The 27830-nt window shown below is 46.1% G+C and overlaps 1 protein-coding gene across 1 annotated transcript in view; it reads right to left on the bottom strand.

Annotated features, from left to right (window-relative positions):
• Positions 1-18168: 18168 nt before the first annotated feature.
• The window catches only part of CCDC25 (coiled-coil domain containing 25), a 45222-nt gene continuing 35560 nt past the window's right edge, over positions 18169-27830 (bottom strand). Inside the window, exon 10 of the transcript XR_002774380.1 lies at positions 18169-18179. The gene's annotated coding sequence lies outside the window, so the exon portion shown is untranslated. The remainder of the gene's footprint in view (positions 18180-27830) is intronic.

The raw sequence follows: 27830 nt of genomic DNA, 5'->3' as shown, positions 1-27830 counted from the left end.
GGGAGCTGAAAAACATAGTTTGACCACATTGAATTTTCCAGCAGGGCTGTGCTGGGCTGGGCTGGCAAGCCTCAAGCCATGGGCGAGCTGGGATGCTGAGCCTTCAGTCCTCCTGGGGATGGCTTGACCTGCAGGAGCACAGGTCATTTACTGTCCTTGCCTTCGCCTATCCTATCCTTCTGTTTTCTTTTAAACACTTCCAAGTTCAAGGCTCTGGCCTTGACGTGATAAGAGGTGTGCAAAGGCTAGCTCAGAGCCTACTGCAGAATAACCATGCAGGAGCCCATGGAAGTGCAGATTGCAGGCCTGCAGCCTAGAACCTCCAAGTCTTAATCCCAAAGATGGGGGGGTGGGAGGGCCAAGAAGGGCAAACTCAAGTTCCCTAGGGATTCCGATGACCTATGTAAAACCTGAGAACCACAGACGTAGGAGATAAAGAAGGAAAAAGATAGTTTGTTTTATTTATGTATATCTTCTCATTTAATTCTCACAGGCAAGTGTATTTGCATTTCATAGGTCAGAAAACAAAGCTTTGAAAAGCAAATTAATTTGCTCAGGACCATATAGATTTAAGTGGATTTGAACGTAGGATTTACAGAAGCTGCTAGACTGAGTTGCTTCTTACAGAATGGCACGATCGGAAATTAGAAGAGGCCTAAATTTACATTGGACACAGCTGAGGTCCCCAGAAATGGACTAGCTTAAGGTCCCAGGGCAAGCTAGTGACAAAGGTCTCAAATCAATGGCTGCCATTCCTGGTTCCTGTTCAGCTACCTTGTCCCTAAACCCCACCAGCAAGAACAGTACTGAGCCAGCAATAGTAGACTGCTGCTCGCTGGGAGAGCTGGGGGCTGCTCACAGGAAGCCAGGTACTCACCTTCCCGGGGCCTTTTTTCTGAGCCCAAGGTCTCCAAAATGGGAGCCCAACTAAGTCCTCTGGGGTTAGAAATAAACTATTCCAATTTAGAGCTTCTTCTTACCGTGTTTCATCTATTCTAGGTCACATTTTATTTTCACATAATCAGCTCTGACCTGAAGTCAGCTAAAAACTTTAGGACAACCAAGAATATGATTTGAAAATGAATCTGTATTTACTATTCTTTTTTGTTTCTTTTTTTTTTTTGAGGCAGAGTCTCACTGCCTCATCTGTCTGATGGTTGAGTGTCATCATCACAGCTCACAGTAACCTCAAACTTTGGGGCTTAAGTGATTCTCTTGCCTCAGCCTCCCAAGTAGCTGGGACTGCAGGTGTGTGCCACAACACCTGGCTAGTTTTTCTGTTTTTAGTAGAAATGGGATCTCAATCCTGCTCAGGCTGGTCTCAAATTCCTGAACTCAAGCAATCTACCCTCCTTAGCCTCCCAGAGTGCTAGGATTACAGGTGTGAGCCACCACACCTAGCTGTATTAACTATCCTTAATTGAACACATCGCCCCATGTGTATATTATACCTTGAGACATTAGCCAGTAATAGTCCATGAAAATAGTGTATAAATAAATAAATTTACATATACTGGGAGGATGATAAAAAATTGCTTTACTAATGGGGAATGTGATCAAAATATTAGAACACCACTGCACGAAGCCAACTCTGTTGCTTCCGACATTCTCCCTAGTGATAAAACAAAGCTCCCCCTTAAGGAAAGGAAGAAAGAGTATCTCCCTGGGATGATTTTGCCCAGGTTTGTAGTCTGATGTTCCTTTCCTTTCTGAACTCCCAGACCTTTATCCCAGACAAGCCTGTTCCCTACATTTGCAACTTGGAACTCGCTTGTTTCCCATCATCCATCATTGTCATGATGTCATCTTCACAGGCCTCTGGTCTTCCAGACAGAGAAACCTTATGGAAACCTTAATGGCAGTGTGGGGCTCCCACGGCATCTGTTCACTCATTCAGCAGACATGGAGCTGCGCCTCACTGTCACATACTGTGCAGAGGAGGCTAGATCCCGACCCACGCTGGCTTCCCAACTGCCAGACAAGGAAGTGGGACCCAAACAGGGAGCAGGGTCTCGTGGGTGAAAGAAATAGAGATTAGAGTTTGGTCTGCCAAAGCACCCAGGACTGGATGCCAGACAGGGGACTGGGCAGGAGGGAGTCATGCAGAGGAGCTCAGATGTCTGCAGAGACTTTCCCTTGAGTCGTTGGTTTGAATGTGCCACTGTGGGGGTTCTATGAACTGCCCAGAGATGCTGACGGGTGTACAGTGGTGGGAGATTTTGAGGTCTGACTGGCTAGGTCTTGCCAAACATACTGAGCATTCAGTTGAGACAGCAGAAAACCCTGAACTTAAAAGTAAAACCACAAGACATAGCAAAGCCCAAAAAACAATATCCCTCTGTCAATAACTGATAGAATAAGCAAACAGAAAAGCAGTAATGATTTGGAAGCTTTTTTTTTTTTTAGAGACATAGTCTCACTTTGTCACCCTCTGTAGAGTGCAGTGGTGTCACAGCTCACAGCAACCTCTAGCTCTTGGGCTTAGGGGATTCTCTTGCCTCAGCCTCCCAAGTAGCTGGGACTACAGGCACCCGCCACAACACCCAGCTAATTTTTGTTGCCATTTGGCCAGGGCAGGGTTTGAACCCACCACCCTCAGTATGTGGGGCCGGTGCCCTACTCATTGAGCCAAAGCACCACCTGATATGAAAGGTTTCAATATTATTTTCAACCAATCTCACTTCATGATGTGGGACAAATACTACACCTGCCACAAATGAATATCATTCTTTCCAAGGAGAAATAGAACATTTATCAAAATAAAATATATTGTGGGCCATAAAATAGGACTCAATATAGGCCAGGCACAGGGGCTCGTGGCTGCAATCCCAGCATTCTGAGAGGCTAAGGCAGTTGGATTGCCTGAGCTCAGGAGTTAGAGACCAGCCTGAGCAAGAGCAAGACCCCATCTCTATAAATAGCCGGGCATTGTGGTGGTCGCCTGTACTCCCAGCTACCAGGGAGGCTGAGGCAAGGGAATCGTTTTGAGCTCAAGAGTTTGAGGTTGCTGTGAGCTATGACGTCATGCACTCTATTGAGGGTGACAAAGTGAGACTCTGTCTCAAAAAAAAAAAAAGGAAAGAAAGAAAAGAAAAAATAAGTCTCAATGAACGGATAAAAGAATTCAAATCCTACTGAGTCTGTTCTCTAACCGCATGGTATTAAGTTAGAAATGAACATAGAAATCTGGCTGCTAGGTCCCCAAATAACTGAAAACAAACAACATGCTTCTAATTGCTCATGAGTCAAAGAAAAAAATCACAAGAGAAATGAGAGAATAGTTTGGACTTTATGAAAATGAATACATAAAATTTGTGTGATAGAGCTAAAGCAGTACATGGGGTGAAAATTATAACATTAAACATTTATATTAGAAAAGAAGGTCCAGGCCCGGTGCCCATAGCTCAGTGGGTAGGGCACCAGCCACATGCACCGGGGCTGGTGGGTTCGAACCTGGCCAGGGCCAGGTAAACAACAATGACAACAATAACAAAACAAAAAAAAAATCTGAGCATTCAGGTGGGCGCCTGAAAAAAGTGGAAGAACAATAAAACACAAGCAACAACATAAAAACTCAAAGACACGATAATGAAGAAAAGAAGCTCATATACTATGATTCCATTTATTCTCAAATTAAACTTTAGAAAAGGTAAAACAACTCTATGATGCTAAATATCAAAACATTTGTTGCCTCCAGAAACAAATTAATAGGAAAATTTCACTCACTGAAACTGACTCAAGAAGTAGAAAATCTGAATGGCCAAAAACTGTTAAAGAAATTGAAATCTGTTGTCTTAAATATTCCCATAAGGAAAATACCAAGCCCACGCAAAAAGACTTGCTGACTCTACCCAAGGACAAAATTCCAATCCAACGCCAACTCTTCCAGAGAACAGAATAAGAATCATCCTCTGACTTAATTTATGTCGATAGAAATTCCAGATAACAAGAAGAATTCCAGATAACAAGATATATTAACCAGAAAGGAAAATATATAAATAGATACAGAAAGGGCATTTAGTAAATTAAGCGTCCGTTAACAATTTTTTTTAAATTCTTATTAAACTAGGAATAAAAAGGAACTATTAAACCTAATGCATCTATCATATCTACCTAAAAGGCCCACAACGAACATCTCTCATAAAGGTGAAGAACTGGGAGTATTCCCTTTAACAGAACCAGACATTACCCGCCGCCCGTGATGGTGTAGGAGAAAGTACATAGCACCATTTATGAAGGCAACCTGACCAAAAAGGAAGGGGACAAAAAAAATCGATGTATTCAAGCCTCTGCTAGACCAATCTTCTGATGTACACTGTAGGCAATACCATCAAAGAGAGAAACATACCACCTTCATGATGTTGAGGGCCAAACTTGTTGATACAGGAAGTGGCATCCCAGCCAGCTTGTGGAGCTGGGGGAGGGCAGACGGTTGCCTGGGCCTTGGCGGTGTTGGTGCGGTGGCAGGGAGCAGAGGAACCAGTGGGCTGGAGGGTAGGCAGGGGGACCCCCATGCAGGAGGCTCCAGTAGCCAGAGGGGCCAGACAACTGCTGGGGAGACACCACCTTAGGTTTCCCTCCCTTTGAACATCTGGCTGAACAAGGAACCCCCCATTTCTTAGGCCTGGTCAATTTCATGTAAATTTCTTAGGCCTGGGAATGAAAGGGATTGTAGCTATTCATTTGCAACCCAGACAAGTCCCAGACACAATAAATGTAACTACATAGGGTCCCAGATACAGCACAGAGGGTCCCAGACAGCGAAATGTAACTACTGAGGGCCCCATGTGACTATATATACCCCTAGACAGAGAGACAGAGAGAGGAGAGACAGAGAGAGCGTTTTCTCTCCTGACTTTGGTTTTCTCTCCCTGCCCGGAGCGTTGGTGGTTTTGTTTTCTTTTCCGTAAATAAGTCCTGTCTTTCCACTGATCTGTGGTCCATGGATTTATTCTTCAAATCATCAAGACTACGTGCCGCCTGTGGCTCAGTGAGTAGGGCACTGGCCTCATATACCAAGGGTGGCAGGTTTGAACCTGCCCGGCCAAACTGCAACAAAAAATAGCCTGGGTAGAGTGCTGTGAAGTCACAGCTCACAGCAACCTCAAACTCTTGGACTTAAGTGATTCTCTTGCTTCAGCCTCCCAAGAGACTGGGACTACAGGTGCCCGCCACAATGCCTAGCTATTTTTATGTTGCAGTTGTCATTGATGTTTAGCTGGCTCAGGCTGGGTTCAAACCTGCCAGCCCCGGTGTACGTGGCCGGCACTGTAACCACTGAGCCACGGGGCCGCCAGACGATAGGAATGATGTCAGTACGGTCAGAGAGAGTGAAAACAACTCCAGGGGCATTGGGGAAAGAGTCCCAGGACCCCGTGTTTTCAGGCCTCCTTAGGAATCTTACCTGCAAGTTCAACACATAAACTAAATTAGGGACTGCCTGCTAGGGGGCTTTTTCAGGTCCTGACAATATTCCATCTCTTGTTTGAAAATGGAGCAAGTCAGTTAATACAGACCTGAACATCAGAAGCAGAGTGTGAGTACGTCCAGGCAGCCCCAAGGAGAGAGACCTGGTAAATCAGCTCCGGAAGTTTCCAAGGGAAATGGAGCCACTCTCTGGGTCCAGAGGTCTATGGATGCCCAGTTCTGACCGAAAGGTGGCTTGAAGGGGCAGAGAGAACAGCTTTTGTTTGCTCAGAACCTGGAACGCTGAGAGGCAAAGAGGTTGTCGCCAGACTGGGGAGGAAGCTCCCAAGGAACGAGGAAGTGAAACAGGAGCTGTTGATCAAAAGTGTAGTTATTCCGTGAAGTTCCACACTAAGCCAGTGACCCGCTGCGATGCCCGTAACACACTGAGCAGTGATGTGTTTATATCTCACAATCTTCCATGCTTCAGAGGAGGAATGCATGTGAAGGACAGGATTCCCAAGGCCTTGTCTTTTTTTTTTTTTTTTTGAGGCAGAATCTCACTCTGTCACCCTTGGTAGAGTGCCATGGCATCATAGCTCACAGCAACCTCAAACTCTTGGGCTCAAGTAATGCTCTTGCCTCAGCCTCTGGGGTAGCTAGGACTATAGGTGCCCACCACAATGCCCAGCTATTTTTAGAGATGGAGTCTCACTCTTGCTCAGGCTGATCTCAAACTCCTGAGTCCAGGCAATCCACCTGCCTCAGCCTCTCAGAGTGCTGGGATTAGAGGTGTGACCCACCGCTACCAGTCTCAAGGCCTTGTCTTTGAAAACTCAAGTCCTGGCTCGGTGCCTGTGGCTCAAGTGGCTAAGGCGCCAGCCACATACACCTAAGGTGACAGGTTCGAATCCAGCCCGGGCCCACCAAACAACAATGACGGCTACAACTAATAAAATAGCCGGGCATTGTGGCGGGCACCTGTGGTCCCAGCTACTTGGGAAGTGGAGGCAGGAGACTCGCTTGAGCCCAGGAGTTGGAGGTTGCTATGAGCTGTGATGACACAGCACTCTACCCAGGGTGACAGCTTGAGGCTCTGTCTCGAAAAAAAAAAAAAAGAAAACTCAAGTCCTGCTGACTTTGCATGTGGGTATGCAGTCTCCAAGAAGACATCTAATTGCTCGAGGATCTGAGGAGCCCTGTGTTTAGTGGTGGCCTGGCTGGATCATCTCAGGGCTCTAGGGCCACACGGAACCTGGTGAGATTGGAACAGGTCTGGGCGTGTACTCTCAGCCGTGTTCAGACTGAGCCAGACCCAACAGAGGATCTTAGGCCCACCCCCAAGTTTCTTGGATTGATCCCAGCTTGGACCAGAAAGCTGGTTTCAGTATTTACCATGAGCAAAACTGACTTCTAGAACGTATCTGTATCCTTTATCCAGAGAGATGCTACCTGTCCCAGTATTAGTACACCTGAGAGACTGATCAGAAGTTGCCCAGATACTTTAGAATTTCTAGCATCTTCTGAGCTTGTCTCTTTGGAACAAAACACAGGAATTACTCACCTCTGTACCTGATTACTCTTGTTATCAGAAGAACTGAGACAAATAGCATATATAATGGTATCTCTGGTCCATTTCTTTCATTAGTCAGAGAGTTGACAAAGCCAGCTATGAGCAAGTGAACAGACTCACAAATGTGAAGAAAGGAGGTAGATATTCCCGTATTCTAAAACGCTCTCTGCAGCTCCACTCTCTCTCTTTCTGTCTCTTTCTGCATCTCTTTCTCACACACACATGCAGTGACGCATGCTCAGGAACGTGTACTGCAGCGATCTGTAACAGTAAAACATTGGAAATTAGCCCCAATTCCCATTAATAGCATGCTAACTAATTATGATCCATCTCGAAAGTGGAAAATTATGTGGCTGTCAAAGGGTGATAAAGCAACTCGTTATAGATAAGGAATATTTTCCAAAATGCATTTTAAAAGCTAATTCTTTCTTTAAAAATCAAAGTGGAACAGAATTATCATTTGTGTGAAAAGTAAAAATGCATGCCTTCATTTTTTTTTTTTTTGGCTGGGCATAATGGCTCCTGCCTGTAATCGTAGCATTTTCGGAGGCCAATGTGGGCAGATCGCTTGAGGCCAAGAGTTTGAGGCCAGCCTGAGCAAGAGCAAGACCCTAACTCTACAAAAAAATAGAAAAAAATTAACTGGGTGTGGTGGCACACACCTGTAGTCCCAGTCACTCGGGAGGCTGAAGCAAGAGGATTGCCGACGCATTTGAGGTTGCAGTGAGCTATGATAATGCCACTTAGCAGTCTAGCCAAGGCAACAGAGTGAGACTCAAAAAATATATACAGCGTAGCCATAAAGTTCATAGACAACTATTTTAAATTGCGTACAAACTTTATGGCCACTCTGAATATATACACATCAATATTGTTTAAATGCTGAGACTCCCTTTGGAAGGATCCATAAACTCCTGATAGAAGTTATCTTTGGAACGGGGATCTGGGGATAGAAGCGGAAAGGATACCAACATTTCCCTGTGTACTCTTTTGCCCCTTTTGGATTTTGTGCCTGCCTTAAGCTATTATTTCTATTTTAAATATACAAAAAAGCAAAGAAGGAAGACTTGTTTCCCAAAGCAGGGATTAAAGAGTACGAAGTCAGACAGTTAAATTCATGAACTTATCCTAGAAAAAATGCACATGCCTCATTGCTGAATGGTCACCTTTGAAATACTCCCCTTGAGGCTCAGCGCCTGTGGCTCAAGTGGCTAAGGCGCCAGCCACATACACCTAAGGTGGCAGGTTCGAATCCCCAGCCCCGGCCTGCCAAACAACAATGATGGCTGCAACCAAAAAATGGCCAGGCGTTGTGGCAGGCGCCTGTAGTCCCAGCTACTTGGGAGGCTGAGGCAGGAGACTCGCTTGAGTCCAGGAGTTGGAGGTTGCTGTGAGCGTGATGCCATGGCACTCTACCCAGGGGAATAGCTTGAGGCTCCGTCTCAAAAAAAAAAAAAAAAAAAGAAATACTCCCCTTGGACACCTGGTGACCTAGTGATATTCAGCGATGAGGTATGCAGCACTTTTTTTAGGACAAGTTCTCGAATTTAATTGTCTGATCTTGTGTTTGCATCTAATTCAGACTGAGGCAGGCTTAGGAACTCATTCATCCTTGTTAGAAAGTTTGGCTTTTGGCTCGGCGCCTATGGCTCAAATGGCTAAGGCGCCAGCCACATACGCCTAAGGTGGCGGGTTCAAATCCAGCCCGGGCCTGCCAAAACAACAATGACGGCTGCAACCAAAAAATAGCTGGGCGTTGTAGTGGGCGCCTGTGGTCCCAGCTACTTGGGAGGCTGAGGCAGGAGACTAGCTTGAGTCCAGGAGTTGGAGGTTGCTGTGAGCTGTGATGTCATGGCACTCCACCCAGGGGGACAGCTTGAGGCTCTGTCTCAAAAAAAAAAAAAAAAGAAAGTTCAGCTTTCCAGAGGGGCCACATGTCTGGTTCCCCCACCCTTCATCTCCTTTGGCCACAGTGGCAGAATTTCTGGGAGAGTCTTATTTCCTTTTGTGACTTTCTTCTCTTTTTCAAACTCTCTGAGTCCTTCTCTTCTTCATTCATTTGTCATGACATCATGCTTCATCTCAATACACTTTCACAACATTCCCAACCTGACCACTTGTTTCCTCCTGATTATAATCTGTGTTGTCAGCCCCCAGCCGAGATAGCAGGTTGGTTGGGCTCCCTGGGCCCTGTCCCTTCTGGGAAGGCTGCCCATCTGCTGCAGTGTTAGTTAATCCCGCCCCCAGCAATTCCTGTAAGTTTCAATGCACAAGTGACCCTTTTGTCACCTGAGCCTTCTGTTCTTCCAGCTGACCTCATCTGCAGTCCCTTCTCCTCATAGACCTGGGGCCCAATTCCTTGCAAATTCTGTCATTCTCTTTCTGCACTTTTGGGTTACTTAAATCTCTAATTCCCTCAGTTGTGTTCTCCCACCCTTATCATTCTCCTGAGCCTAATCACAAACCACCCACAACACTCAGGTTTCACGTAGGAGGTTACAATAAAGGACCCCTGAGGTCCAACAATTCCAATAAGGTGATGCCAAACCCTGAGTCAGTGTCCCCGTGTATCTTCTGTAGGGAACTACAAACCCTCTGATCCCACAGGAACTATATTAAAGGACCGCAGCATTAGGAAGGTTGAGAACCACTGCATTAGGACATAAATGAGGGCTGGGCTGCACACGCACAGGGCAAAACCATGTAGGATTTCTAGAGAGGCTGACAAGGGATTGAGAATGGAATAGGATAGAAGACGTCAAGAAGTGCTGGGGATGTTGGAGACTTAGACCAGCCAGAATGGAGAGATGTCATTAACACCTTGTTAATATCGCATCAGCACTCCTATGCTTTAGTGGTAAGGGCTATGCCCTAGAGAAAGGCCTATCATAGACCTATCCTAAGTAAAGCCAAGCCCTGAAAAAAAATCTAAGTGATGAGAGTGTGGAGGTTGAATGCCATGAAGTAAGGAGGCTTGAAAAATTCCTGGGGCTTTTCACAGATTTATCATAACAAAGCACAAATTAAAGTCAAGACAAGTTCAAGAGGAACAGTGAGTGAGTGAACTGTTATGCCAGATCAAAAATTAATGCTCTTCTGGGGAAAATAACAGATCCTATAGTTTCCAAAATGTATCACTGACAATGTCAAATAGAGAATTAAAACTAAATGTGCAAAAAAAACCCCAAAACAGACAAATGTGACTTACTGCCAAGGGGAAAAAAAAAATAGAAACTGATCCAAAAATGACCCAAATAGTAGCAAAAACTAAAACCATGGTAATAAAAATGTTCCAAGAACTAAAGGAAAATATAGTCAAAATGAGTGACCCAATAGGGAATCGCAACAGAGAAATGGAAGTTTTAACAAAGAACAAACAGAGGGGGTGGCGCCTGTGGCTCAAAGGAGTAAGAGCACTGGCCACATATGCCAGAGGTGGCTGGTTCAAACCCAGCCCCAGCCAAAAACTACAAAAAAAAAAAAAATGAACAAATGGAGTGACACACCTTTTGGGGGCAAGACACAATTGTAAGAGGGACTTTACTTGACAAACACAATCAGTATAACCTGGTTTCTTGTACCCTCAATGAATCCACAGCAATAAAAAAAAAAAAGAACAAATGGAAATTTTAAAAGTGAAAATTACAATCAATGAAATAAAGTACTCACCGGACAAAATTAAAGATAGTTAAAGGGAAATTAAAGGAAATTACCCAAACTAAGAACATACCATGCTCATGGCTGGGAAGAATCACTATTGTTAAAATGTCTATACAACCCAAAGCAATATACAAATTTAATGCAATTGCCATCAAAGCGCCAACTTCATACTTTAAAGAATTTGAAAAAATAGTACTTTGTTTAATATGGAACCAGAAAAAGACCTGAATAGCCAATGCAATTTTAAGAAATAAAAACAAATCTGGAGGCATCCCATTACCAGACTTCAGGTTATACTACAAGTCTGCAGTGATCAAAGCAACATGGTACTGACACAAAAATAGAGATATAGATCTATAAACCTAAAGAGGAACCCACCCATATATCATCACTCTCGTACTGCTCCAGCTAACGCCCTTAGAACCAGAACTCAGAGCTCTTTGCCATTTTATTTTATTTTATTTTATTTTTTTTGAGACAGAGCCTCAAGCTGTCCCCCTGGGTAGAGTGCCATGGCATCACGCTCACAGCAACCTCCAACTCCTGGGCTCAAGCGAGTCTCCTGCCTCCGCCTCCCAAGTAGCTGGGACCACAGGCGCCCGCCACAACGCCTGGCTATTTTTTGGTTGCAGCCATCATCGTTGTTTGGCGGGTCCGGGCTGGGGACTCGAACCCGACAGCTTAGGTGTACGTGGCTGGCGCCTTAGCCGGTTGAGCTATAGGCACCGAGCCCTCTTTGCCATTTTAAAAGAAAAATAATGTTCATGCAGAATTTTATATCCAGTAAAAATAGCCTTCAAAAATGAGGGAAAATCAAAGACATTTTCAGGAATATGTCAATTCATAGCCAGTAAGTGTATCTGTGAGCTATGACGCCAGGACACTCTACCAAGGGGGACAAAGTAAGACTCTGTCTCTAAAAAAACAAAAACTGGAAACAACTCATGTGATCATAAACAGGTGAATGGATAAACAAATTGTGGTCAAGCCATACTCACTAGTAAAAAAAGGAACAGACTACTGATGCACAGAACAACTTGACTGAATCTTAGAAACACACCTGAGCAGAGGAAGTCAGATTCAAAAAAGGACAGACTATGATTCCACTGTGATGAAGTTTCTCAAACAGGCAACATCAACCTATAGTTACAGAAACCAGGTAAGTGGTTTCCTGGAATGGGCCAGGATGGGGTTAAGATGGGGTTGACTCTAACGGGGAGGTAGTAAAGTTCCTGGGGTGATGTAAATATTTTGACTGGTGTAGAAATTACACAGGCATATGCATTTTATGTAATTGAATTATACATAATTATGTCTCAATACATTGATTTAAGAAAAACGTTCACCCATAGTTCCACATGGCCCACAGATGTCCTCCTGGTGGGACGTTTTCTATCTGCACTCTGAGATCTGGTCTCCACCTCACTGCACTCCCACGCTGAGTGCCCTCGGTCACAGCACTCATCCATCTGCCATCTCCAGCTCCTGAGCTACATGATGTGTGGGGTTAGGGTGACCAACTTTTCAAGTTTGCCCAGAGCCATTGGTTTCCTGGACTTCCTGGGACGTGGGACATTCAGTGCTAAAAGTGAGAAAGTCTCTGGAAAACTGGGATAATTGATCACTGTATCTGGGACCTTGTGCTACTCCTCTCTGAAGCTATTCCCAGGCTCAGAGCCTGAAGCAGTGGAGAAGTGGCCCAGACACCAGGCTCCCTTGGGCCCTGCCCAAGGCTCTAGCCTGTCTCTGAGGCTGTTGAGTGCTCTGGAAGGCAGGTAAACAGCTTACCTCAAGTCCCATTTTAGTTTAATGAAGTAACCAAGGTCTTCCAGAGCCCCATCTCCAGGAAGAGTCCCCTCCCCCGGCTGCCTGGCCTGCCACTTCCCACTCTGGTGAAGTCATCTGGCCCCAAGTGGCTGCAGTTTCCTTTCTCTTCTCACAGTCCCAAACTCGCTGCCCAGTCCCGGTGCTGCCTGGGACCAAGACTGACCTTTGGGGGCAGTTTGTTTGGAAAGCGCCTTTATGTAAACAAAAACAGCCCTGGGTTTGCCAGGGGCTGGCTTGTTTTCTCCCTCAGTGAGAGGGAGGAGAGCGCCCAGAGGCGTGATCTGCCTCCCTGGACCTTGGGCCTCTGTCCCCTCAGCCTGTCCCTCCGGGCCTCCTTTGTCAGAACTCAGTTCTCAGTGGAGAGGGGGCTGCGGGAGGTGGTGGCTTTAAACAATGCCCCAGTGTCTGGCGGAGCTGTGAGTTTGACCTGCTTAGCCTTAGTGAGCCGAGAGGGAGGGGGTGAAGGCTTGAGAAACTGCTTCCCATCTCCACCCAATAGCCTTTTCTCCTTGGCGTCTCTGCCAAGGTCTCTTCTTGGGTGGAAAAGGCCAAATCATCTCATTTCCACCGCGGCACAATGGCCCCTCTCCTTTAAGCCTTTGACCTGCCTGTCTCCCCACTCGTCTTCCTTTTCCATCCACCGGCTCCCAAACACAGAGTGTTTTTCACACTTGGAGCTCTCCCCCCTCAGGCCCTGCCAGGCCCCATCTCGGCCCAGGAGTCCAGCTGGCGCCCACATGAAAGCCCTTCCTGCCGAGAACCCACATGGCACTGAGAGCCTGGGCTGCCCACACCCACAGCCCTGGCCCAGGGTCCCCAAACACAGGACCACGGAAACTTGGCCACAAGTCTCCAGGGGAAAAAACAACCGAGCCACACAGGAGAGGAGCCTCCCACGCCCACAGCCACGCTGGGCACATCAAGGGAGAAAGAGCTGTGCCGGGAACACTGGAACACGAGCCGCAGCACCTGTGGCGGCCGAGTCTGGGGAACATGGGAACAGGGCTGGGGGCGGCACTCCGTGTTTGTTAGTGCAGGTGGAGGGGAACTAGGGGGCCACAGTTTCCAATGTACACGGGCAGAAAAAGTGAAAGCTGAGAAGTCAGGGTGAGGCCTGCAGGGGAAAGAATGGGAGGGGGTGGCCGGGTGGGCCCAGAACTGAGGTCTGATCGTTGAAATGGCAAAAGGAAACAGGCTGGTGCCTCCTTAAAAGAAAAATTTGATTTCTGAGCCTGCAGTGGGTGTGGTTACCCGCTGGCACAGGCAAACCTGTTCCTGGGATGCAGACTTAGCCTGGGGAAACTGAGGCCAGGGTGGGGTGACTTGTTCAAGGTCACACAGCTCATTCAAAGTGGGGCTTGAGGCTCGGCGCCTGTGGCTCAACCGGCTAAGGCGCCAGCCACGTACACCTAGGGTGGTGGGTTCGAATCCCCAGCCCGGACGTGCCAAACAACAATGACGGCTGCAACCAAAAAATGTCCGGGTGTTGTGGTGGGCTCCTGTGGTCCCAGCTACTTGGGAGGCGGAGGCAGGAGACTCGCTTGAGCCCAGGAGTTGGAGGTTGCTGTGAGCTGTGATGTCAAAGCACTCTACCCAGGGGGACAGCTTGAGGCTCTGTCTCAAAGAAAAAAAAAAAAACAAAGTGGGGCTTGAACGATAAATCCAGGACTTTTGACTTCCATGGACTCTCTTACATGGACTCTCTTACCTCCACATTTGAGGGGTTCGTTCTTAAATAGAAATCTGAAAAACACACCAAAATGTCAGCACGTGATTCTGGGCAACTTACATTTGGATTTTTTTTTTCCTGGTGTTTTATTTACTTTTTACTTTCCTGTGTATTCTATTTTTCTTTTTTTACGGTGAACAAAGAGTTGCTCACTGTACAGTTGCCTGTGTAAAAATATATGATGTAAAGGAAAACAAGAGTTTTGATGAAATGGTCCACTGCCCATAAGGTATTTAGCGGAAGAAAGGGCGGGCACTTGATAATAGAGAAATAAAGTTAGATATTATCAGCTTTAGGGAAGAAGGAGAAGAGAAGAAACAGAAGGAAAAAGAAAGGAGAAAGAGAACTTGAGGATGAGGTGGTGCCTGTGGCTCAGTGGGTAGGGTGCCAGCCCCATATACCGAGGGTGGTGGGTTCGAACCCGGCCCTAGCCAAACTGTGACAAAATAAAAAAAAAAACGACATGAGAATGAAATCATAGTAAAAGGAAAGGAGTGAAAGACAGAAAGGAGAAAGAATGGGGTCATGAAGAAGGTTTTCCTCCAGGATTGCTGGGGCTCAGGGCTGGCCCCTGAAAGACAAAATAAATACTAGCTAGACACCACTTCCTTCAGGTCAGTGTTGAAGACCCTGGTCTGGGCTGGACTAGAGGGGAGCTTCCTAAACTACAGTGTGTCCAAAGGTCGCCCCCCAAAAGTCGACTCTGGGCCCAGGAAAATGGAGAAATTGTAGCTAAGTGTACCTTTGTTTGCAAAATATCAATAACAAAATTTTACAAAGAGGTAGCCGACCCATAGAAAATATCTTGTAAAATTTTGTAATGAATGTTTTGTAAATAAAGGTATATTCATTTAGCTGCAATTTCCCATTTTCCCTATGTATGGAGACTTTGGGGACACCCTGTAATTGTGCAGAGATAGTTAATCAGGCATTTACAGAGCCTCTGTAGGGGCTTTGCTTCGAGGATTCCACCTCCCTCCCTCTCACACGTACACTCACACACACACACAGACATGTGAGACAGATGCTTTCAGAAGCATCTTCGTCCCTGTTTGGAAAGGAAGCTCTTCTTGCCCCTCTCCTGTGGGACGATGAGCTGAAGCCAGGCAGGCTGTTTCTGTTGCCAGCGCCCCGCAGGGCGATCCAGCCATCCTCAGTGACATCATGGTTTCTGGGTGGATGTTTACTTCTGAAGCTGCAAAATAATCTAAACTTTCAGCCTGGACTTCTCCCTGGAGAAGCCTATGGATTTGACCAAAACAGAACTCACATCTTTGCTCTTTAAGGGAGCCATTAGGGAGGGCACAAGTAAGCCACCTCCCTTGAACTTCCTACTCTGCAGGCCACCCCCTCCCCACAAAACCCTCCCAGTCTCTGTTTCTTCAGGTACCAGGGACAGAAAGAATGAGTGCTCCAAGGGGGGTTGAAGAGGAGAAAAGAAAGAGGAACAGGTGGGGAAAAGAAAAGAGAAAAGAGGAAGGAGCCTGGGGGGGTGGGGTCCCTCGAGGGCCTGTGTCCTTTATTATGGGCATGCGTCTATCAGGAACCCATTGGAGCGGACCTCAGTAGACACTGGAAGAACCAGCTGAGATAAAATCATCCCCAAGGGCCCTGGGAATTTAATCCCCACTGAGTCAGAGGTGCCAATGTCAACATCTCCAAACCCGAGGCCAGGGACTAAGAAAGCAAAAGCTAGTGAAACTATGAGGTGTCCCATCACCAGACAGGGGCTCCTGGGCTTGGGAGTCACAGGGACCTTGGTTTAGATCTCAGCTGGTTGACCTTGAATGGCTGCCTCGGCCTTTCTAATCCTCACTTTCTTTGTCTCAACTGGGGAATCCAATCACTTATTCATGTATTCATTTGTTCAACAAGTACTTATTGAGCACCCACCGTGAGTTGGCACCATGCCGGACACTGGGGATATAAGAGTAATCAAATGATTGTCCCTCTGGTCCCTGCTCCTCTCTTTATTCCATTTTAGAATTGCCAATTTAGGAATATACCCTGGGCAGTGTAAGAGCACAGACCAGTCATGGGGGCAGGAAGATCTTTCCAGAAGTGACATCTAAGCTGAGACGTGCAGGATAAGTGGGAATTCTTGAAAAAAAAAAAAATAAAAGAAGAAGAAGAAAGAAAGAAAGAAAAAGCAGGGCAAGTAGAGCTGGTGGAGAGAAAGTATGGCTTCACGGAGGAATGGGGATCGTTCTGCATGACTGGAAACGGAGCAGATGAGGTGGGAAGGAGCTCAGGGAGGCTGGACTGAGGGCCCTGTCTGCCACACTTGAGCCGAGACTTTATCCTAAGGCTACGTTTGTATGGGGAATGAGATGGTCAGATGACTGGAGGAGAGAAGGACGGAAGAGGTGGCAAGTCCACTAGACAGAGGCTGTTATTGGAATGAACCAGGCGAGAGGCCACAGGGGTCAGAACTCTGCAGGTGATGTGAAGGCAGAGAAGAAGAAAGTGGGTAAATGTGAGAGGTGATGGGAAGGGAGAACCCAAGGACCTCGGGGACTGAGTAGACATTGCAGTGGAAGAGGAGGAGGCTGGTGGAGGGCAGGAGGAGTAAGGACTTCAGCACTGAGGAGGCAGAATGCCATAATGGAGATGAATTCCCATAAGGAGAGAACTGGTCCAGCCACAGAGCCCTGGGGTGGCTTTGAACCTGGAGGTACCAGGTAGGGAGGATAGTGGGGGAGGCATAGGAGGAAAATGAGGATGTAGGATGGGAAGATGTCTACCTTCAGTAGTCAGAGACCTGCTCAGTGGGCAGGAGACAGGGGGTATTCTTACGAGAAAAAGAACAGAAGAGGTTATGGACTTGGGGCTACAGGCACCAAATAGTGAGGGTGAAATTTAGGGCTATAAAGGAGGCATCTATCAGTTGAAAGTCTAACCACCCAGTTGTAGGGCCTCCACTCCCTCCTCTTTTCCCACCTGATATTCCCCAGGTAGGAAAATAGGATTCTTTAAAATACTGAAAAGTCCCCAAAGGACAAAACCTCCAGATGCAAATATTTCAGGGAGGCAAAACCTCCCTTTTGGGAGAAAGGAGTTTCCCTTAAGCAATGGCAAAAATCTCTTCCCAGTCACCCCAAAGTGATAAGCCACACAGAGCTTCCAATCAATTTGTGTAATTTCTCAGTCTTAAATATGAACCATCTGAGATGCTCAGAGAGCTGCAATGCCATCACACAAGGATAAGCCGCTAGGAGACAGGAACAATCAACGGATAAGAAAGAGTTCTCGGAAATTAATAGATAAAATAAAACATTCAACAGAAAGGTTACCTGACATCTGCCAGAAAACAGAAAGAAGAAATGAGATATAAGAGAGAAAAGATAAGAAGATCGTTTCAAAGTCAGGAAAGGGGAGGAAAGCAAGTTGCTGAAAGGACATCTACATCCCACCTCCTGGCAGGATGCACAGAGATTAAACCGTGAAGTGCCCAGCCCAAAATACGTCCTTGAGAAATGCTGATTTTCCTTTCTTCCCTCCTTGAAGGAGCACTTCTTATATTTGTTTCTTTACTTAAATGAACACAGTTTTTAGAGAAAAACAAGGAATCAGGTCGAGACATTCTCCAAAAGCCAAAGTTGGAAAACTGTATACTGATCGTCTGGTCAAGTTCATGGTTTCTAACCTTTGTGATTATCAGTCCCCCGAGGAAAGGGAAGGAGAGGGAAGGGGGCCATAACCCCAAACTTGGGGAACTCCAGCCTGGGGAGGAGGCCTCAAGTGACCAGGCCAGGAAGAGGAAGGACTGGAATGGCTCCGGGCTCCTGCCCGCAGTGCTGTGGTCTCTACACACTCACCTGGGCTTCCACACCTTGTGGGCTTTCTCTTTAATGGGCCCCATTGGGTCCTGGAGGCTCTTGGGATAACCTCTTGGGACAGTGGTGTTGAGATTCTGCATTAGGGAAGGGGGAGCGGTTTGAGAGATACTTATGCAAGGTTTGAGTCCCTTGGACTCAGATTCACCTGCCCATCCTCAAATCCCCCACACCCAGAGAAACTGTGGTGTTCCTCTGCCCTTTCAGCAGTAGCTGAGCTTCCAGGGTGCTCTCCTATGCCCCCACAGCATGGGACGCCGGCCCCTCTGCAGCCAGGAAATCTAGCTGGGTCATTTTCCTGCCCCACTCAGTGCTGTCACCTGATTCAAGCCAGTGCTGACCATCCTCTTCCTCATTTGGCCACGCCCTGCTCACTGCCCCAATTTCCCTTTCTCCTTCTAGATTGCCTTCCCTACAGGTGGCCAAAGGCCTGGCCCACAAGGGCCAGGATCCAAGAGTCAGGATCCTCAAGTCAGCAAGAGCCAGTGGTATCTGGTTGCTGAACATGAAAGGGAGACGCCTCTCCTACTTGAATAATTCCCCCATGCCCCCTTTCCCAATAGCCTTATAGTTTGTGGCCAAGAAAAATCCCTCAGGAGAAGGAATTTAAAATAAAAACAGTATCCCCTTACATCTGCATATTATTTTATACATACGGACTCCTTGGTATACATTATCTCAGATATTTGGCCCACATAGCCACTGAAGTTTAAGTTTGTCACTGAAAAAAATATAAAGCATAATAAAAGAGCAATGAACCACCAACTACAGATGATCTGGATTAAAAGCCCACCTACTCTCAGCCACGCCTCTTTCAATTCTAGCATTGCCCACTGGACTTCCCATCTCCACAAATGGATTGTTTTAAAGCAAAGTCCTAGTACTATCAAATATTCAGTCAGTGTTCTCGGATGGGCAGGCATATGGGGGTGGAAGGGCAGGCCCAAGGTCAAGTGGATCCCAGTTTGGAGGATCCCAAGGTGATACAACCTGGCAAGAGGTGCTTTTAAAGAAGAGGAACGTAAGGTTACCAATACAAAATTAGAGCTTGCACACCTCCTTTGTACATTCGGCTTCCTTCTGTAGGGTCTGGACCTTTTGGCCCTTTTGAAGCCACTTCAATGGCCGGCACATGTTGACGGTCACCCCTCAGCAGGTGCAGGCACAGCCCTGTGCCAACCTGTCTCCTTTCTTCTCTCCTGCTCCTGGGCTCAGGGTTGGCAGGTGGAGCAAGTTATCGTTCCCTGCTAGATGGACCAACTACGAGGTCACTCTGACTCCACCCTTTCCTCTTGGCAGTCTTCTGGTCCATCTCTCGAGCTGTTCATCACACACTGACTTCCTCCACCGTTCTCCTTTGTCCTCAAATTCCTAATGCCACTTCTGCTGATTTCTTACAACTTAGTTTGTCTACCACTTTCTAGAAACCAATCGTTAAGAACTTTGTCCCATCTGTAGTTTGGAGATTTGGGCTACTCTTTGTGATGTGGGCTACTCTTCCTGAAGTTAGATGATATCTCAAAGTGGTTTTTATCTGCATTTTTCTCTGATGGTGAAAGATGATGAGCATTTTTTCATGTGTCTGTAGACCATGCACCTGTCTTCTTCAGAGAAGCTTCTGTTCAAGTCTCTTGCCCACAATGAAATGGGATCACTTGTTCTTTTCTTATTAATTAGTTTGAGTTCTCTGTGGATTCTAGTTATCAAACCTTTGTCAGAAATATAACCTGAAAATATCTTCTATTCTGAGGGCCATCTGGAGCTGGAACATATTCTTCTTAGTAAAGTATCTCAAGAATGGAAGAAAAAATATCCAGTGTGCTCAGTACTATTATGAAACCAATACATAATCACCCACACTTTCATAGGAATGATAAAACACAACTGTAGCCCAGAATGAAGGAGGGAAAAGGAGGGGGAGGGGAGGGGAGGGGGGAGGTCTGGTGGAGGGAGGGCATTTGGTGGGACCTCACCTGCTGTGCATAATGCAAGGGTTCATGTCAAATCTATTAAGAGTAAAGTATAAATGTTTTAACACAGCTCTGTGCCTGTAGCTCAAGTGGCTAAAGCATTAGCCACATACACCAGAGCTGGCGGATTTGAATCCAGCTCAGGCCTGCCAAATAACAATGACAACTACAACCAAAAAATAGCCGGGCATTGTGGTGGGCACCTGTAGTCCCAGCTACTTGGGAGACTGAGGCAAGAAAATCACTTAAGCCCAGCGACAGCTTAAGGCTCTGTCTCAAAAAAAAAAAAAAAGTCTTAACACAACAAATAATTGAGTGAGGTGAAGGCTTTGGTAACCAGTGTGATGTAAGCATTCCAAATTATATTTACAATCAGCACATTGTACCCCATAAATGCATTAATGTACACAGTTCTGATTTAATAAAAAAATAACAAATAAATAAAATTAAACAAAAATAACTTTGTCCCAGTCCCTTACATCACCGTGGATACTGAAAACTTGTGAATGGAGATCTTTAAAGAGTTATTTGTGAATTTTGAGAACTATGAAAAGCAAAATTAACGCTCAGAAAGTGTAGTTCTGAGGTTTCAAAGGTCGACAGAGAGTTCCCACAACCTCTGGCTTGGCAAGTTTGCCCTCAATCTTAGGCACAATTATGGAAACAGCTTTCTGTTATTTAGAAAATGGTACAGCCATCCCAAGGTGTCAATAAGTCTCATTCCTTTTTGAGGGGGAGGGGAACAATATTCCTGAACTGGTAGCTCAAGAAAATGTCATAAATACATTTTATCCAAATTTAAAGCAAGGTGTTTTTTGATGACTGTGTAAGTCAGAAATATAAAGCAGATAAAAACAATTGGGAGTATTAGTAACCGGCTGAGTGTGCCCAGAGAGGGCTAATGCTGGATTCATCTCAGCCAGGAGAGACGTTTGCTGAAGGGACCACCCCGAGGCGTAGCCCATTCAATGTTTTTCTAATTTGGGGGGATGACAATATATTAGAAATGCTTACCAAGGTGTAGATAATATTTGTAAAAGGGATTATGTTCGAGGAAATAATTAGAACCACAATTAGCTCAATAGGCAGATTCTGGCTATTCTAAGTAGAATGATTTTGAAGTATTTCTTTTTCTATTGTCTATAAGATTTGGCATGATGTGTTTTTTTTTAAATTATCTGTTACTTTCATTTATAAATATTAGTTGTCTATTTTTTTGAGACTTTGGAAAAAACAAAATAAGAAGTTAACTGATCAAAGTATTCTATAATAGACATACTTCTATCTGACAATGTGAATGTTACTTTCTTTGCATTATTACTATTATTATTGCTTAATATTTCATTGCAGCCATCGTCTGATTTCTTTTCTGAAGGTATTTATCTTCATTCGTTCTTTATGAGGTTTTTGTTCTCAGTCCTTATGTTAAATGTTGTTGTTGTCATTAAATTTAGCCTTTTTAATTCTGTAAAGGCAAAAGTGGAATCCTAATATACACATGTATAAGAAAAATTAATTAAAAAATAAATAAATAGGCAGATTCTGACAAGATATCTTTAATAGGGAAAATTCGCTGAAAACATAATATTGAGTGAAGGGAGCCTCCTGTAGGAAAAGCATCATAGTAAGAGTCCATGTATGTGAATTTCACATCAGATAGAACCAGTGCATTGTTTAGGGCAAAGACAGGAGGAAGAGCAAGGGAGTGATTCTCACCAAAGTCAGGGGAATGGGGGGCAGGGATGGGATTAGGGATGTAAAGGGGGCATTTAGGGAGGGTGGGTATTATTCTATTTCTTGACCTGGGGGATAAAACCTAGGTATTTATATTACTATCCTTAAAAAATATATATATATATTTTCATACACTGTTGGGTGACTGTTATACAGTAAAAAAATAGACTCAATCCAAGTTCCTATACCATGGTCCAAACCAGAAATCAAATTCCAGAAATCAAAAAGAGCTCAGAATAATTAACACAGTGTGTGGAAAAAATAGGGATGTAACTGAGAATGCAAGCCCCAGAGTCAGGGATCTCAGCTACCTTTGGAGAAGGATCCTCTCTTTCCCACTCTGTGCAGGCCAGCTGGGGTCATGGCTGATGCCCCCGCACAGCTCTGGAGATGGTTTTCTTGGGAGTTAGGTGCACAGGGGAGAGTTCACCCTAACAGGGGCCTCGGCTCTGTTCACAGACACCTGCTTTTCCTGCAGAGTCACAGTGGATCACAGAGTAGGGGGTGTTCAGGAGGAGTCACAGGTGGGAGCTGACAGCTGCCTCCAAACCTTTTAAGCTGTCACATGAAAGAGAATTCAACTTGCTCTATGGGGCTCTAAAAGGCAGCACGACGGGTAGGAGTCACTGTGAGGCTGCGGCTCAGTACAGTGACTTTCTAATAACTGAATGGGCCTTAGCAAGTCCCGCGGGATCTTCCATCTCCGGGGGTTTTCACATTGAGGCTGAGGTCTCATGTTTAGGGGTGTTGTGACCGTCACAGAAGAGTCAGATTGGTGTCTGATGCGTGCAAAGGAAAGATACAAGCTGATTCCAAAACAAACAAAAAAGACTTGTTTTTAAACACAAGCATTGTGTTTTGACAGTGATTTCCTTTTTAAATCAACACATGGTGTTGGTTTAGAAAGTTCAGGCATCTTCCACCTCACATTTCTAATATTTCAGTGGCAAAGAGCTTGGAGACCCCCTGAGAAGCACAGCTTTTCAAGATGTGCAGCTAGATTCTGAGTCCAGCCTCCCATCCGCTGCAGGAGCACGGCGGGGCCTCAAGGGCAGCTGGGACTTCCACTGGAGGGCACCGGGCTTGTTCTCTCCTGCCACCTGCTGGCTCTTTTCTTCATAGCTTCCTTCTCGAGGACATCAGCGGCATCCCCTCAGGTTGATACATTGCCAGTAAGCTGCTCCTTCCAGTGGCTGGTGCCAAAGCCAGAAAAATCACAAATTCGTGGGGGAGACCCAGAACTCATTCTAATCCAGACCCCTCAAATGCTGATAGCTCACGGGCAGTGCACAGCCCATAGATAAGCCTTGTTTTTGACCCCTGCAGTGTTAAGAGTTTTGAGCTAACACATACAAATTTGGAAATGTTAACTAAAAGTCCAGGTTTGCGACGTATGGTGTTACTGGATATTTGTGAAGTCTCAAAGCAGAAGGCAAGGAGTGGTGAGTACATCTGCAGTCTGGTTGCTGGATGTACCAGAGAACAGCAAAACTGATCTCCCGACAGCTACACAAGAAACAACAGTGCTAAGGGTGACAGTGAAGAAAATCCACAGGCTTAGGGGGGAAGAGCTCGGACCCTCCGCTCCCACTACCCCAAGGCAAATGAGGAGCCTTCGTGTGGGTGGGGAGAAGGTGTTGGTGGGCCTGGGATGTGGGTGGGGTGCAGGCTTGTTGGGCCTGCTTTATTGCAAAAACTGCTGCTGCTTCTCCTGAAGTCTAACGGCCCTAGTGAGAGCTGCCCACGTGGTAGGGTAAGGAGACAAGGCAGCAGGTGGCCAAACTGAACTCGCCCCCTCTGGCAAGTGGAGGTTCCCTCTGGCTGAGCAGGAGGAAGAAGTTGGCTTCCAGGTGGGAGCTGGGTCCCAGGTGGGAGCTGGATTGTGGACTTTGCTGGAGCGGGCTGCTGCCAATGCAAGTGGACTCAAGTCTTAGAAGGAATTGTGGGTGTGCCGCTCGTGGTTGGGGAAGGGAGTAAGATGGCGAGAACTCAGCTAGGAAGCACATCCCTGGGCCAGAGAACTGTCACTGAAGGCCCTTTGAGACGCAGGCACCTGCTGTGTTGTGGCCACCAAAAGCCAGATCCTAATTGTGCCTGTCACAAAGACTCTCTCCCCTCCTTCTCTAACCCCTAATCTGTGCCAGTCATGGAGGATCCAGCAGGGAATTCTCCTCAACCCCACCTTCTCCAGCCTCTGCCCTGATTCTGGAGGTGCTGGGGCAGAGGCCAGGTGAAGAATCAGACCTGGGCTAGGAGGTGGGCTGAAGTTTTGAATTACATGTGAGATTGGAGTTTTGATTTAAATGAGTTTTTCATATCTACAAGGGAATAATCTATTTAAAATGAAATAGTTCTTATACTAGACAGTGTGAATGGAAAGTCACAGAATCTTATCTGTTCGTCAAGACGTCACGGAAAGGTGGGGAAGAGAAACCACAGCGTTGTTGAAGGAAGTGGTTGGGAGAAAACATCCACTTCCATTGGCCTGTCAAGCTCAGCTCCTTTGATGTGAACTCCTCACTGGCTTTCCTAATAAAACTTTATTCCCCAATGGCGATAACTAGCCAGGCTGAAGCAGCTCCCTGGCTTAGAAGGGTGGTGTGCTGCCCTGGCACTGTCACCGCATACCCACAGCTCACAGTGGCAGCCCCAACTCCTGTCTGCTGTGTGTCCTACCCTGCAGCACTGGAATTTAGTCTCTGCTCTGTCCCATTCCTCATCGTCTGGCGGGCAGAGGACCAGAGGAGATGAGTGACTTGTCTTAAGTCACATAGAAAAGTAGCAGAGCTGTATTCTAAAATCCAGAGCCTGAAAGTAAAGTCTAGGCATGAAAATGGCACACGATGGGTTCGGTTCTTTTTCCTTCAGCACACCGTTCACAGACAGCCTCGCCCACAGACCCCCAGAGGCTAAGGCAGGTGGGTGGGCAGGCCGGGAAAGTCGGAGGGGGTAGCCAGAGGCCAGCCCTGTTCCCTCCACCTCCCCACTCCTCACCCACTTGTTCGCTGCTTCCCACCCCCAGCGCACAGAGATGAAAGCCAGCGGCCTTCTCACTTTCTTCACTCTCCACTGAGCTGACTTTAATTGGAACAAAGCGGCTTATTCACAACCCATCTGTAACTTGGTGTCCAAGCAGAGGCTGGTCCGTGGGCAGTAACCAAGGGCCTCCGAATCCTTGCGTTTCTCCCCATTTCTGAACTCATTGTCTCCCCTTAAACCCCAAGAGGCCTGGGAAGCCCTGGGGCATTTCCTCTTGGGTTACAGGCCCTGGAGGGGAGGCAGAGAGGAGCCCGATCCATGAGAGGGGCAGACAGAACCCCCAAGCTCAGACAAATCCAGATCTAGAGCTTCTGCCTTGAATCTGAACAAAGGTGGCATCATTTGTCCCTAAGAAGGGACTGGGAACACTTTTCACCTTATACCCCCTTACACCTTTTGAATCCTGAATCTTGTGTATGAATCGTGTAAATCAAAGTTTAGCAATTGCTCCTGACCCTGAAGGCCAGGAGGGCACATAGCTGAGATGAGGGAAGGTCTGTGCTTTTAACCCCTTAATTCTGACATAACAGCTTCTGCTCAGTGGTTGTCTTGTTTTGATAGAAATGAGGGTGACAAAATGTCCAGGTAATTGATGCATTGTTGACAGGTTTTGCTGTGTTCCAAAGCCCCATCTATCCAGTGATGGGCAGAGGAGCGCTCTACCAGGCCGGAAAGGGACCATGCAGGGAGTGGCTTCACCCCGGGCTGGTGGTCAGGAACACGCACCTCCTTCTTCCTTGTTGAAAACAGAAAACATTTTTTGATTGCAGGTACCAGAAAAGCCTTTTTGGTATCCAAATTTAAACTTTGTCTATTTCTGACCTTCCTGCCCTTTCCAAAGACTCTTCTAAAAGCAATTCCTGTTTTGAAATGTTACGTAAGCCTCACTGATGCCAGTACCTTAGCCATTAAATTAAAAAAAAAATTCAGTTTTGAAGGGCGGTCATAACATGAAGCTAAGGGGTTCGTGATGAAGACAGTTCTGGCACAGCTAAGTTGGGTTTTTTTTGTAGAGACAGTCTCACTTTATTGCCCTTGGTAGAGTGCCGTGACATCACACAGCTCATAGCAACCTCCAATTCCTGGACCGAGGTGATTCTCCTGCTTCAGCCTCCCAAGCAGCTGGGAAAAACAGGCGCCCTCCACAATGCCCAGCCATTTTTTTGTTGCAGTTTGGCCAGGGCTGGGTTTGAACCTGCCACCCTTGGTACATGGGGCTGGAGCCCCACCCAGCTGAGCTCGTTTAAAGGGCATGGCACAGTACTGCCAAGAAAATTTTCTTTTTCAGGCTATAGTTTTCATTGTTGACCCTTGATTGTGTCTTCACCAAGGGTCAAAAAGCCTCAAGATCAAGCCTTTAGTACCTGAAAAATCCTAGTCCTCTTCTGAAATCATAAGCAACTTTAGCCTTGTATATACAAAGCAAACTGCTGAGGCAGAAACCAAAACATCAGCAGGAGCCCAGGCAGCTAAGGCTTCATCTAGGCAGGATGTGAAATGTCAGGCCATTAGTCTTATATTTTTACTGCAGCGGTTGCAAGATGGGAGTGATGTCGGGACAAACACAACACTGACTTTGGAGAATTGTTTTTTTTTCCAGGCTTCAATATGAACACCCACTCGCCAGGCTTGCTACACAGATTTCTAGAGTGAGCAGTATTTTCCCCTGGCCACCATTCCTTGGCTGTTAGGTGCAGAAAAGGTTTGGGTCAGTGCCACTCAGCACATGCCCAGGGCAGGGCCCTGTTTCTCCCTTGGCTGAAGAGCAGTCCTGTATTCACAGCCACTAAGGTGGAAAGCTCAGAGCTTACAACGAAATCAAAGACAAAAACTAAGCAACCAACATGAGACAGACGTAGGTATAATCTAACGTAAAGCATGATTAGGACACGGTGTTAGGTGGGTATTTGTATTTTTAGTGCACTGGTGTATAAGGATCTCGAGATTTTTCTGTACGAAAATTTTGGTTACAAATTACATTCCCCATATAATTTATTCAAACATTTAAACCCCCAAATTCTAGTAGGTGAGGCAGTTCAAAGGATGCAGGGGCTGCCCTGACTAGAGAGATAACCTCAATGTCCTCCAAGAGGCTGTTACAGTGGGGAGAAATACTTATATGTTGGTGCTGCTCCCTTCACCCTAATACCTACTTGAAAACATTCTAACATTCGAATGAGAGTAAGCTCAATGCTGGAAGGGGTAAAAATCTACGAGCTGAATACTACCCAGAGCCCTACATCATGGGGAAACCAAAGTCTCTGCATTTGCAACCTCACTGCGGCCAACAGTTCAGATGGACTTCTTAGGAATTCTGGGAGGACAGAGATCAAGCTGTAAACCCCAAATGCAAGTATTCAGGTATTATGGCCTTCCAGCTTTGGGTTCTCCAATCCTCTTCCTGGAATTCTTGGGCGCTCTTCCCTTTATTCTCATTTGCTTCTCCACTTCCAAAGGAGCAAACACTGAAGGGCGTCATCACAGGTAGTGCAAGAACCTCCTTTTCTCTACTTACCTAAAACAAGCCCGCACATCCCATCAGGGAGACTGCAGCTTCAAGAAGAAAAGTTAAATCTCACAAACACGCATGGTTCTACTCAAACTATAAGCTTTTATTATATTTTACAGATCATTCATCCAAGATATGCTGGATCTACGATTGGCATTGTCTCATTTTTGAAATGACAGAATGCACATGCAAATCTCTTGCCCATGCTGGACTCGTCTGCCCTGCAGAGAAGAGTTCTCATCTAGTGCAACTTGAATGTGAACTTGGCTCAGGCAACAGCAGCGCCCTCCTGAGTCTGAGCTGCCACAGACTGGAGTCAAGTGGGTTGAGACTGAAATTTAGTTTGGGCTTTTAAGTTTTTGATGTTCTATTCTTTGATTATAGTTGGGTCTATTTTTAGTCTACTTTAAAATCAAAGGCTGCCTACTCTATTATGATCATCTTGAATACAGAAATGTTACTCACATGCTGTTCTTCAAACAAAGGAAAAGGCTTCAATATTACTGTTGAGGAGAGACTGGAAAATTGCTCCATTTCTCCTTCTGCT

This window comes from Otolemur garnettii, unplaced genomic scaffold, assembly GCF_000181295.1.
Source record: "Otolemur garnettii isolate 467f Iridium unplaced genomic scaffold, OtoGar3 scaffold00074, whole genome shotgun sequence".
Classification (NCBI taxonomy): Eukaryota; Metazoa; Chordata; class Mammalia; order Primates; family Galagidae; genus Otolemur; species Otolemur garnettii.
Note: the sequence above shows the minus strand (reverse complement) of the source record. Positions and strands in the feature narration are given on the sequence as shown.